The 11,492-nt window shown below is 34.7% G+C and overlaps 1 pseudogene; it reads right to left on the bottom strand.

Annotated features, from left to right (window-relative positions):
* Nucleotides 1-9,375: 9,375 nt before the first annotated feature.
* On the bottom strand, nucleotides 9,376-10,917 carry LOC100719216 (L-lactate dehydrogenase A chain-like; annotated as a pseudogene).
* Between the last annotated feature and the right edge of the window lie 575 nt (nucleotides 10,918-11,492).

The following is an 11,492-nucleotide window of genomic DNA, read 5'->3' on the forward strand; positions in this document are numbered from 1 at the left end:
TTACTGGTTATGAATTTATATTATGAGTCTTCCACAGAGATTCTTTTTCTAAGTGTGTAAAAGCAAGCTTATACAATCAAATTCAAGGTTAACAGCTGAATAAATCAGAAGTCAAGTCACTCTTATGTAATATAATTTAATTCAGAATATATATTTTATATCAACAGTTTCCAATAAACAACTGTAGAGTACACATGTGAAGACTAAAAATATTGCCTATACCTACCACTGAAACTCCTAAACATAATCATCTTGCATTGCAGATCTAAAAATGTGCAGAAGAGTATATGAACTCATTTTGAAAGCTTTATAAAAACACTAAATATTACCTTCACTCGTTCATGTTTCTGTCATCTCTTTGTTATACTACTTTAAAATTTTTTTCTGCGAAAATGCTTTTGCTCTTTTCAGATTCTCTCAAAGTTGGGTAGAAAATGGAATGTTGTGATTGCTGAATGAGATGCAGTAATTTTTACAACAGAGAATAAAATAAAACTGGGGAAAAGCACGGAAAGGGAAAGACGTTAATTACCTTTGTCAGAAATATTCATAAAAGCTTTTTTCTCTTCCTGAATAAAACTTCCCAGTGCTACCTTTCTGATATGTGTTGAGCGATATAAATTGAAACTCTTCCTGAAGAGGTCACCTCATGAAGTGCAAACTATGGGGAGGCAGGAAATATCTTAGGCTTTTCATTTTAAACACAGATTGCCTTTTAATAGCATACACACATACAGAGTGGCTAAATTGTATCTCAAACCAGCAAAAATGCCTGGAACTGATTGCCCTGACAAAATCCTTTCAAAACAATGATTGAAATGAATTATTGAGTTTAACCAGAATTCTAGGATTGAATAAGTGGGAAACTACTCATAGTGCCTGACTAGTATGTCCTGTTGGATTGCCCTGATAAGACAGCATGTCTTCTCTCCAAGACTGTGCTTCCTGTCTGTGCTCACTAATTGCCATGACACTGCCTTGATCCCTCTTACACCTGAGATTGCTGTCCTTAGAAAGACCTGTTGACCATGTTGGCCTTTGATTGGCATTTGCAAGCATAGATTCTGATGGGATTCTCACAATTCAAACAGTACCACAACCAGCCTCCATGTGGAGTTCTGATGTTTCCTTTGAACAAGGCAGAGGGCGCTTGTATGACTAGTCCCTGATGAAACCACTGACACATGGTCCACACATCTACTCCCACAGAGCCTTGCTGGCGGTACTGTGCACATCTGAGAGGCTCCAGTAGGAGAAGATCCTGTAAATGCCTACGTGTTTCTTCTAGGCTTTGATCCTGCACATTTTCTTTTTCTAATCTTTCCTTGTATATTTACTAATTTGCATTAGCACAGACATATTATTCATAAAGCATCAAGTCTGTGACACAATGTCATAGCATCCCAAACTCACTGACATGAAATACCTCATTTTGATGTGCTATAGATTTATTTGCTCAGTTATGAGCATGCTTTTTGGTATTTCTTTTTCCATTTCTGGAATACTGTGGTTACAGTGTTGGATGGTATCGAATGGGAGACAGGACAGTGATGGAATGAATACATAGGCTGTTTATTTTTTTTTAAGTAATTATCTTTGTGCTGATAGGAATGACACCAGCAAAATATTTACTCTAAATGGAAGACTTTCTACAAATATTGTGAAAAGAAGTAATAGCATCCATGTAAAGTGAAGTGTGCCTACACAAATTTGGTTTTACATCAGGGCAATACAGCAACACAAAACCTCAGAATAGTTGGTGATTTCAGAGTCTGCCTAACATTAAAGATACTGATATGGTGTGCATTATTTGTCATTTAACAAATGAAAACAAACCATCATATCCTTTTCAACACCTCTATTTTGTCACTATCCTTTTGGCATGCACTAGAGAGTGTGCCTTTTTATTTTTATATGAATTTTGCTGCTATTAATTGTGTCACTATACATATCATTATTTAAACCTTTTCTTTTGGGTAAATTTCTCTATTTTCATGATTATTTTTCTAGTATTCTAATTCCAAGATTTATGCTGTGACTGTGAGTAAAGCTGATACTAGCGCTTTTATAATGTCACCACTCTTACATTTTCTTCCTTTCTTTTTCACAAACATAAAGGCAGTGCTTCATTACTTACTTGTTCTGCTCTATTTTAGTTTCATTTGACTGGTGAAGCTCTTCTGCAGTACTGGGCTATGTAAATTGAAGGACATCCCACAAAATGTTAAGAATATTAAATATAAAATTAAGGAAGGAATCCAAATTAAAACAATTAAAGATATTTAACAAATGAATATGTTAAAATTCTTGACTTTGTTTTGTTATAAGTCATATCAAAGTGTACAGAGGTAAAAATATTATACAAATTAGATGACAGTATTGTAACAAAAAGTAGTTTCCTAATATTATAATCATGCCATGAAGTACAACTTTTATTTTTATCTCATATCCATAACTAAGAATAATTTTTATATTTAATGGATTTACAATATTTCAGAGTTATGACAAACATATCAACATTTAAAAAATAGTTTTCTTCAGGATACAGTGCCTATTAATCTGATTCTGTATGAGGAAGATGAATAAAGAAATTCGCCATCCTGAATTATCTTATAGTTCATTTCAAAAAGAGCAAGCGAGATTTTTAAGCATATGGTTTTAAATATGCATATTTTATATAGAAAGTTGCTCAAAACATTTCTGTGTTACTTGAATAACCATTATGTTTATATGCATAAACCAAGAAAGATCTAATTGCTGTTTGCATGGGTTATTTATAGCTAAGTGCTCTATGAAGAAATGAGAGTCCATAAAAACACTATTCTATGCTAAAATCAATGTCTTGCTCATTTTAATTGTGTACGATAATATCAGTTTATAGATCTTGGAAACACAGCCTTAGAAATGTTTCTCACAAACAAGAACAAAGGTTAGAGAGGTAATCTGTTAGCTACATGCCTTAATAGAGTTTACATCCAAAATGTTTTATTTTCTCAGTAAACTGATGTTTCAGGGGCTGTTTCACTGCAAAAAGATGTATGCAGTTTTTAAATGACTCAATGACCTTATTATTCTATGGAACATTTTTTTTTCAATCTGATACTGTATAAGTCATCTAGCACTGGTGTGGACAAGAATTACACGAAAATAAAACTTTCTGGATTGGTGAAACTGCAGAGACACTACAAGGGCAGACCCAGGTGTGTTGCAGAAGCGCTGTGTCCTTTCCTTCCCCTTAGTTTTTTTTTTTTGTTTGTTTGTTTTTTGGGGGTTTTTTTGTTGTTGTTTTGTTTTGTTTTGTTTTGTTTTTTCCTTTCACTTGGCCGATCCTTACACTGCAACATTTTAAATCAACTATATGTGGTCAACTATACTTTGGTTTCTTTCCATATTGGTTTGGGACTTGCAATAGAACAAGGAAATATTCAACACTTCTGTTTTATGAAATTGGTTGGCTCAGAATATGAAAGAGGCATTTGATTCCTGGAGAGTCAAGAAAACAAGTCATCTAGCTGATCGTAGAGCCATTGTGCCTATTTAACTGAGCTTTTTCAGGGAGACGCCAGTGACATGGGATACAAATGGTCATTAAAGAACTAGGAAACTCTTCAAAAAGAAAAGCAATCAAACTGAATAGTTCTCAACACAAAAAGGCAGAGAGATTTCAGAAATAAACTTGGAAATGCTCTGTTGGTTGGCTTCAGTTGCAATGTGACTTGTGGATAGCTTTTCCACTTGATTCCCTCTCCAGTCTGAGGAAGATGCGTCAGTTTGCCTTGAAATGATTACACATTAGTTAACCTGTTAAAGTACTCATTTCTTGAATGTTATGTGTAAACATCTAGAAAGGAAAAAGACATTTGGTTTTTTCAGTGAGTTGGTAGAATATGAATAGTATCCTTAAAATAATCTATGTATTCAGCACGATTATTGTGAATCTGACTGACTTCTCTTGTTATAATTTCTGTCTGGAAGTCCCCTGTCCCCTCATGCCTCATTCAGTCATTAAGTTGGATTTCTAGAGTTTGTGATTGATTTCATTGTCCAATGCTGGGAGTGCTTTACCTGCCCTGGGGAAGATAGCCTGCATGAAATTTAAAGCACAAAAGAGTCTTGCTATCCTGGTCCCTCTTTTGCTCTTGTTGCTTTTGCTGACTTCTGCCGCTCCTGTGCCAAGACAACCTGCCATAGAGCCAGTGTATTATGAAGTGAAACCTCCACAAACAGTGAACTAAATTAAGTAAACCTTTCCTTCCTTAACTTTGGATGTCAGATATCTTGTCTCAGCAATAAGAGAAAACAACTAATAATCTATTGTATAAACTAGACTATAGCAGGAAAAGGATTTATCCAGATATGACTTTAAAAGCGAGTTATACGTCCATGTTCTTTCTGCTCTGATCTCTCTGAAAAAATTAATTTTGGATGATAAGCCTGGAGTTCTCTCTTTGTCTTTCATCTCAAAAGTTCTGTTCTTTACAGTGAGAGGACAAAGATCTTGTGAAGATTTATTTTCCCCTTGAAAGTCACCCACTGGAAACACATTTTCTTATGTTGATATGAAAGCTATCATTTGAATATTTAACTGAAAAGTAAAAATGTTGTTGTTGTTGATGATGATGATGATGATGATGATGATGATGATGATGATGATGGTTACTAACAACTTGTGGAGGCAGTTATATATACTTGTTCAAATAGTTACTTTAATCTTCTATTTCAAAAACAAAGTATAAGTAAACTAAATACTAAAAAATACAGAAAATTAGATGCTCATTTATTTCAATACATTCACCATGAAGCAGAGCACAGGCACAAGACAGCTGCACCTTCTTTGTTTTATTTTATTTACTTCTTTCTGGGAGAAGTTTTTGATGTATAACTTAAATCTATTTTATGCCAGTACTATGTATTAATTTTACAAATGTAAAATTTTATCAATCATTAAGGCATTTGTAAAAACTACATAGCCAACTTCAGCATTATTTCTTCATAATCATATAAAAATTTTAATTTTTAGATTGGAAAACATAAAAATAATTTCAACATAGGTAAGACAGGTCAGTTTTAAATGCAATACTCAATTTAGAATGTCTATTTGGAAAAATGAACTTTGACAAGATATTCCACTGGACAGAATTTGTTGGCATATCTGCTACAAAGCTCTCTTTACAACCAGTCTAAGATACTTAATCAAAACAGAATCAACTTCATTAAAAATCTAGACGCTATATTAAGTGGTATCTTATACATAAAAATGTCCAGTAATTTTCATTTGTGACCTTTCTGGACAACTTTTACAGATAAAAAGGAGTACTTCCAAATTAATAGCCATTTTCTTTCAAGTGATTAATTTGGGCAATTGTATTCAATGACTAAGACCATCTTTAAATTATGACGATGTAAAAATTAAATATATTTTAAATTTTCATTTATAATCTGTGTCATAAAATTTGGCATCTAGACTATCAATATGATTGTATGCCAGTTGATTTTTTTGGATTTGGGGTGATTGTTGTCCCACTTTACTCTGTAGCATAACCAGGAAATCAGATGAGACACTAAAGCAGAACCTGAAGACAGGTTAGTTAGCAGGACTGCACAGTAAATTTTAGTGGAATATAACTCTGAAAGTATATAGCAATGTAGGTGTTAAAATACTCACTGGTAATTTAATTCACCTCAGGCAATAAACATAATTTGGAAATGGTAAAGGAAAAAGGTTCACATATTCATTATTGTTGGGGCTGTGTGTGTGATAAAAATGGACTTAAAATATTCATTTATTAGAACAAGAATTCACCGTACTGATACATATTGATCTCATATCTTTTCCTGTCAAAGTATGTCGTTTTAATATCAAGTATTTTCAAATTTATGCCTTTATGGTCTGAAAAATTATACTTTGGAATTTACTGTCTTCATAAGAAAAGTTAAGTATAATATCACGCATTTGTGTGGAGATAACGGTTATGCACTACAAGTTTGTTGAAGGTGGACAAATTATCAAAAGCCCAGACAATCATAAAAAGTTTATATTATTTAGGATCTCTTCTATAGAAATCAAACTAGTTGTTTCTGTGGAACTGCATTTTTTAGAACTGCTCAAAGCAACTCATCTAGATTATATATATATATATATATATATATATATATATATATATATTATAACTTATAAAGAGATTAATATACACATTAATATATATTACAAATAAATTTTGACATCATATATTTCACCTTAATGTTTTTTATCACATAACATTTCCTTAAATTTCTTCAGAAGAAATCTTATAAACTCTCACATTCTATTATAAAAATGAAACATAGTCTGAAAATTTTCAAAATTCCACCAAATATTGCCACAAAGTACAACATGCCCACATAAATGCTGAGAAAACCCTTCTTCATCATCTCTCACAACATTGTCAGCTATTGGACATGGCATAGAAAATCTGCATAATAGTAAATACATTAAAATCTATTCAATAAAATATAATGTTCTATGCCTTCAATTTAAATATACATCTAAAAAGCTACATGCTATGTTTATATTTTCTTTTTTGCTTCAATGAGTAAGAAGAGATGACTCGGTCCTACCCTTTGATTGGGTCACCCGAATGTTACATGGTAGAACGTAAGTTATAAAGTGCTTAATTATTTTGAAACTTGTATAACGTATTCTAACTATATCTCTTTAAATTTTGCAGAATATTTTCCTCTTCTAACTAATTCCGATTATGCCCATCCAATGAACATCTGTTAAGCTTCTGCCCCATATACAGTAAGTACAGTGACAATTCAATAGTACTGTACATTGATAAATGAGACATGCCTCTATCTCCACTAAGAAGTGAATAGATTGTTAGGGAAGCTGACTATGTAAACATAATATTGAAATCCAGGGATAAATAGAGGAGATAATAAAAATATAACTCTGAGAGTGCTTTTAAACTATGACATCATTTTGTCCTCATTTAATATAATGCTCCATAAATCTGTCTCTATCAAATCACGGAATAAATCAAAGACATGTAAGTAGTACAAAGGCATGCTGATGTGACAATTCAAACTAATGCTGCAGTATAACCTTTCTTACTTGAAAAAAATACAGCTTCCACTAATATTTTTAAAAATAAACATTATAAAAAAGGAAACAGATATTTGTCTTAGCTAATTTTCTCCTGTCTGAGATAAACAACACCCGCAGGTCTAAGGAGGTAAGGTTTGCTTTTTCTCACTGTTTACAAAGCTTTCAGTCTATAGTTGGCTGGCTCAAGGCAGAGTGGCAAGGATGAAACTGGTGCTTATGACATGGTACCCCAGAAGCAGAAGATCCAGAGAGTTGCTGGGAAAGGAGACAAACCTTTCCAAGTTTGCTCCCTGAAAGCTGCCTTTTTCAGAAGGACCTCACCTTCTAATAGCAAGTCACCTATAAGTGATCATTATACAATTGCAGGGAAAGTGGGGAGACAGGCAGGAGAAACTGAAAAGCTTCAGTGAGGTTTCTGGCAAATAAAAAGTTTATCTGCTATTGGAGAAAATAACTTAAAAAAAAAAAAAAAAAAAAAAAAAAAAACCAGAGAGACCTGATAAGCGCAAGGCTCACTCCTGACCTGGCTCATCTCACACCAAGGCTCCACTGACTCCTCCCTCCACCTCCAGTGAAGCACACGAGAAACAAGGGGACCATATTACAGTCTCACTAATATGCAAAATATGACTGACACCCAGACATGCCCATAAATGTAAGTGCATTTTTGAAATTCTTTCACCATAGTAATACACTAAAATGCCCACGTGCCCTTTTTACTAATTTGACTTCAAATGTAGTTCTGGTTTAAATAGCACAAGATGAGCACTTGAATAGCACAAAGAGACCACAGAAGTGTTTATCTAAGAATGCACATGTGGGCAATGGAAGGAGAAATGGCCAAATCAAAGATCTCAGAGCCCAGAACAGCCAATCCAGTTATGACTCTCAAAGAGGAGGATCCTTTTCCACTCATTTAATAAAAGAGACTAAGAACAAAAACCCTTGAGCTCAACTCTGAGCTCCTTACATATTTCCAACATGATAGTAGACTATCTACTCTTCTCTACTTTCCCCAATGAAATGATTTTGCTTCTCCATTTCTCTTCCCTTTCCTTTCCAGCAGTGTGATTTTGTTTCTCCTTCTGAACTTTTATTTCTGATTCTTTTTTGATATAGATGTGTGTGTGTGTGTGTGTGTGTGTATACACCTTAGATAAAAATCTACTCTTAGGAGATATAACAGAATCACCATGCAAAAGAGCTCTACTGAGTACATGAGACTCTGAGGAATATCTAGATATGTACTATACAAATAATATTTGATTATATAGAGATAAATATTCAAGGAAAGAGTAATTCTTCCTTCAGAATTGAGATCAAATTCTTTGGATGACATTAAATGAAAAGTTTACCTGGGATCACACTAGACAGAAAATCTTATACTCAATCATTAAAAGCCAAATATATATTAAACAACTTTACAATTTTATAAAGGCTTAACATAAACACTCTTCTAATATCCTTTCACTCAAAGAGGCTATGTCATACATGTTTGGTTTGCAAATTGTAAAACTGTTCTGAAATGAAAGTATATTGAAGCTACTTTAATTTGTAGATTGTGTATTTAATCAGCCACTCTCATAAGCCATACAAGCCACTCATAAGACATACAATATCAGGTTTAAACATATCTGTATAACAGAAATTTTTTAATGGGTAGATTGCCACTGAAAATATGCTTCTAACATATACTGTAGTCATTTTCTTCTCTCAGAATAGCAATAATGTAACACTTTTTAAAGTCTTTTTTCCCTGTTGAAAGTTTATTTGGAATTGTAGTTGATTTGCCACTTAGTTGAACAGTTCACAGATAGATCTTTCCTATCTACATTATATAGCAATGTACACTACTGATACATATCATACGCAAAGTAAAATCTTTTAAAATAGTTACCCACAAGACATACAATATCATGTTTAAACACTGGATTCCACACTGTGACCAACCAGGAGAAAAGTCAGATCAGGGTTGGTTGATGAAGTTACATAGCAAAGTAATATACATTTGGCTCGTGAAGCAATTGCAGCCTATGGGACACGGGCTGTGGAGTCTTGAGGACGCAGGGACTAATTTTTTATTAACCAGTTTAGGACTACACAAGCTAAGTACCATCCAGCATCAAGATAGAACTGTGGGTTTTGTGGATAATTTACTTTTCTAACTTTGGAAAACTTACATTTTTCATAGATCACTGCTTCAACCACAGATCAGACGAAACATAAACAACCTCCAACTAATTCCTCTTGTAACCCACACAGTGAAGTGATAACACTGGAGGACTTTAAAACTGAATCTCTCTCTGGATCTGCCACAGGGTATCCACACTCTGCTTCAAACAGGACTCTTCCTCAGGAGTCAGAGTCACCTGCACAACATCTGAGATCACACTTTACAGAATGACACGAAAAACACTAAGGACATCATTAAACAAACAAAAAGAACATCATTCTTTTTAATCATGGTAGAAATTGGATGTGTGTTCCTCATTATACTGTTTCTCAAATCTGCCACAGACAGTCCAATGGCTCAGCATATGTACCGTTTTAGTTTTGTCACTTCATACTGTGAAACTCCTGTGTGTGAACCTCTCTCCAATGCTCCTTCTCTCCATCAGTTCCTGACTTGGGGTACAGAATCTTCAGGGAGAAACCAGCAGCAATTCATCCACTCCATATAGGGGCACTGGAATCTCCATGCTCCATGTGAATCCATCCATGGCAGCTCAGTGGATGAACCCCCAGCCTTTTACCTTATCAGGTGCAAAGAAGTAGGTTGCAACCAGGTTGAATCCAGGTTGCAACCACTTCCAACCACGAGGACATTTGTAATCCTCATGATTTGCTTTCTACTTCTTTGCCTTTTTCTCTCTTTGGAATGTCCCAAATCTCAGTCTGAAAAATTTCACTTATTTTATGTCCTTTAGATTATAGTTTAGATGCTTAGTTAGCAGTTAGGCTTCAACAGCAAGTGAACTTTTGCCAAATCCCCAAAAGAACTCCTCCAGGCCCCAATTGGCCATAAAAACTATGAAAACAGGAGCAAATGGGCAAAGTGACCAAATTGCCCAGTGCCCGCATTCAGTGTGCCCATTACTAGATGTGTAAGAAAGCCTTGTAACATTCCAAAGCAATGACAGTGCTGCTAAAAGGTGATACTCATGATAGTCCCTGACTTCGTGAACTCATACAGGGAGATATAAGGAAACAAAGGAATCAGAGGCAGCCAGTAAGTAGCCAGCAGTTTCAATGGCCTAAGCCAACTGACCATTACGGTTTTAATATATCTCATTTGTTTCTTAAATCTTGGTGTCCCTTGTGTGATTTCCTAAATACACTGTAACACGATGACACAGTTTTTGGGAAAGCCACTTATCTGCCAAGCCACAAAGATCAAGGTATCCACAGGATAGGGAACAGGAAGCAACATTGTTCAGGCTGTGCTCTACAACCTAAGGAATGGTGAGTTTAAAGACGTTCACATTGCACTGGACCAAATTAAGATGGTTTCCTCGCTCTTTATTACTTGTCCTATCTGTGACAATAACTAACTTGGAGTTTGCAGTTACATTGGAATCTTTGCCAAAGACAATATTTTAGGGTCCTAAGGAAAAAGTTTCCATGTTGGAGATCCCTCGCAACAATTTATCTTCCATGATGTCAACACCAACTTCATCTGCCAAGTCCTTTATTAAGAATCTGATGGCACAGGCCATGCCAACAACACCAAACCTGACAACTGTAATTTTATTCTGGGGGAACGGTTTATGCTCACACAAATCCATGATCAACTGATTATGGACCAAGAGTACATGCTGGGTGGGCATCAGGGTGCATGGTTGTGAGGTTCAGACTGGGTGGCAGTGGCTCCAGCAAATTTTTAAAAACATAAATGTAACTTTATGCATCATGGATATTTAAGCAGACAAACAAATGATGCCACATATGATTAAAGTATACTGCCAATTATTCTGCATAACAAGTATGCATCAATAAGAACTTTTACAATATAATCTTTGATTTTGACTGTTAAAAATAATTCATTCTCTCTTTCTCTCTCTCTCTCTCTTTCTCTCTCTCTCTCTCTGTCTGTCTGTCTGTCTGTCTGTCTCTCTCTCTCAGTCTTTTATAGCGGAATATGTTTATTAGGGGAAATAAAGCTTCTAAGAGAAAGAGTGACAGAAAGGGTCCTGCGTGGATTGCCAAGGGACCTGCCTTTTCTAGGCATCCTATAGAGCAAAATAATAAGATGAGGAGGATCCAAGGTGGGGAAAAATGGGTAAACACAAAGTGAGCATGAGATGGGATAGGATAGAACTATGGCCAACCAATAAGATTATTAGTATAATTACTTAGGTAAAATTGATTAAATTGGGATCAAATGGGGAAGAGAGTTTTGTAG

This window comes from Cavia porcellus, unplaced genomic scaffold (genome assembly GCF_034190915.1).
Source record: "Cavia porcellus strain 051 isolate PalLab524CR breed Dunkin Hartley unplaced genomic scaffold, mCavPor4.1 scaffold_14, whole genome shotgun sequence".
Classification (NCBI taxonomy): Eukaryota; Metazoa; Chordata; class Mammalia; order Rodentia; family Caviidae; genus Cavia; species Cavia porcellus.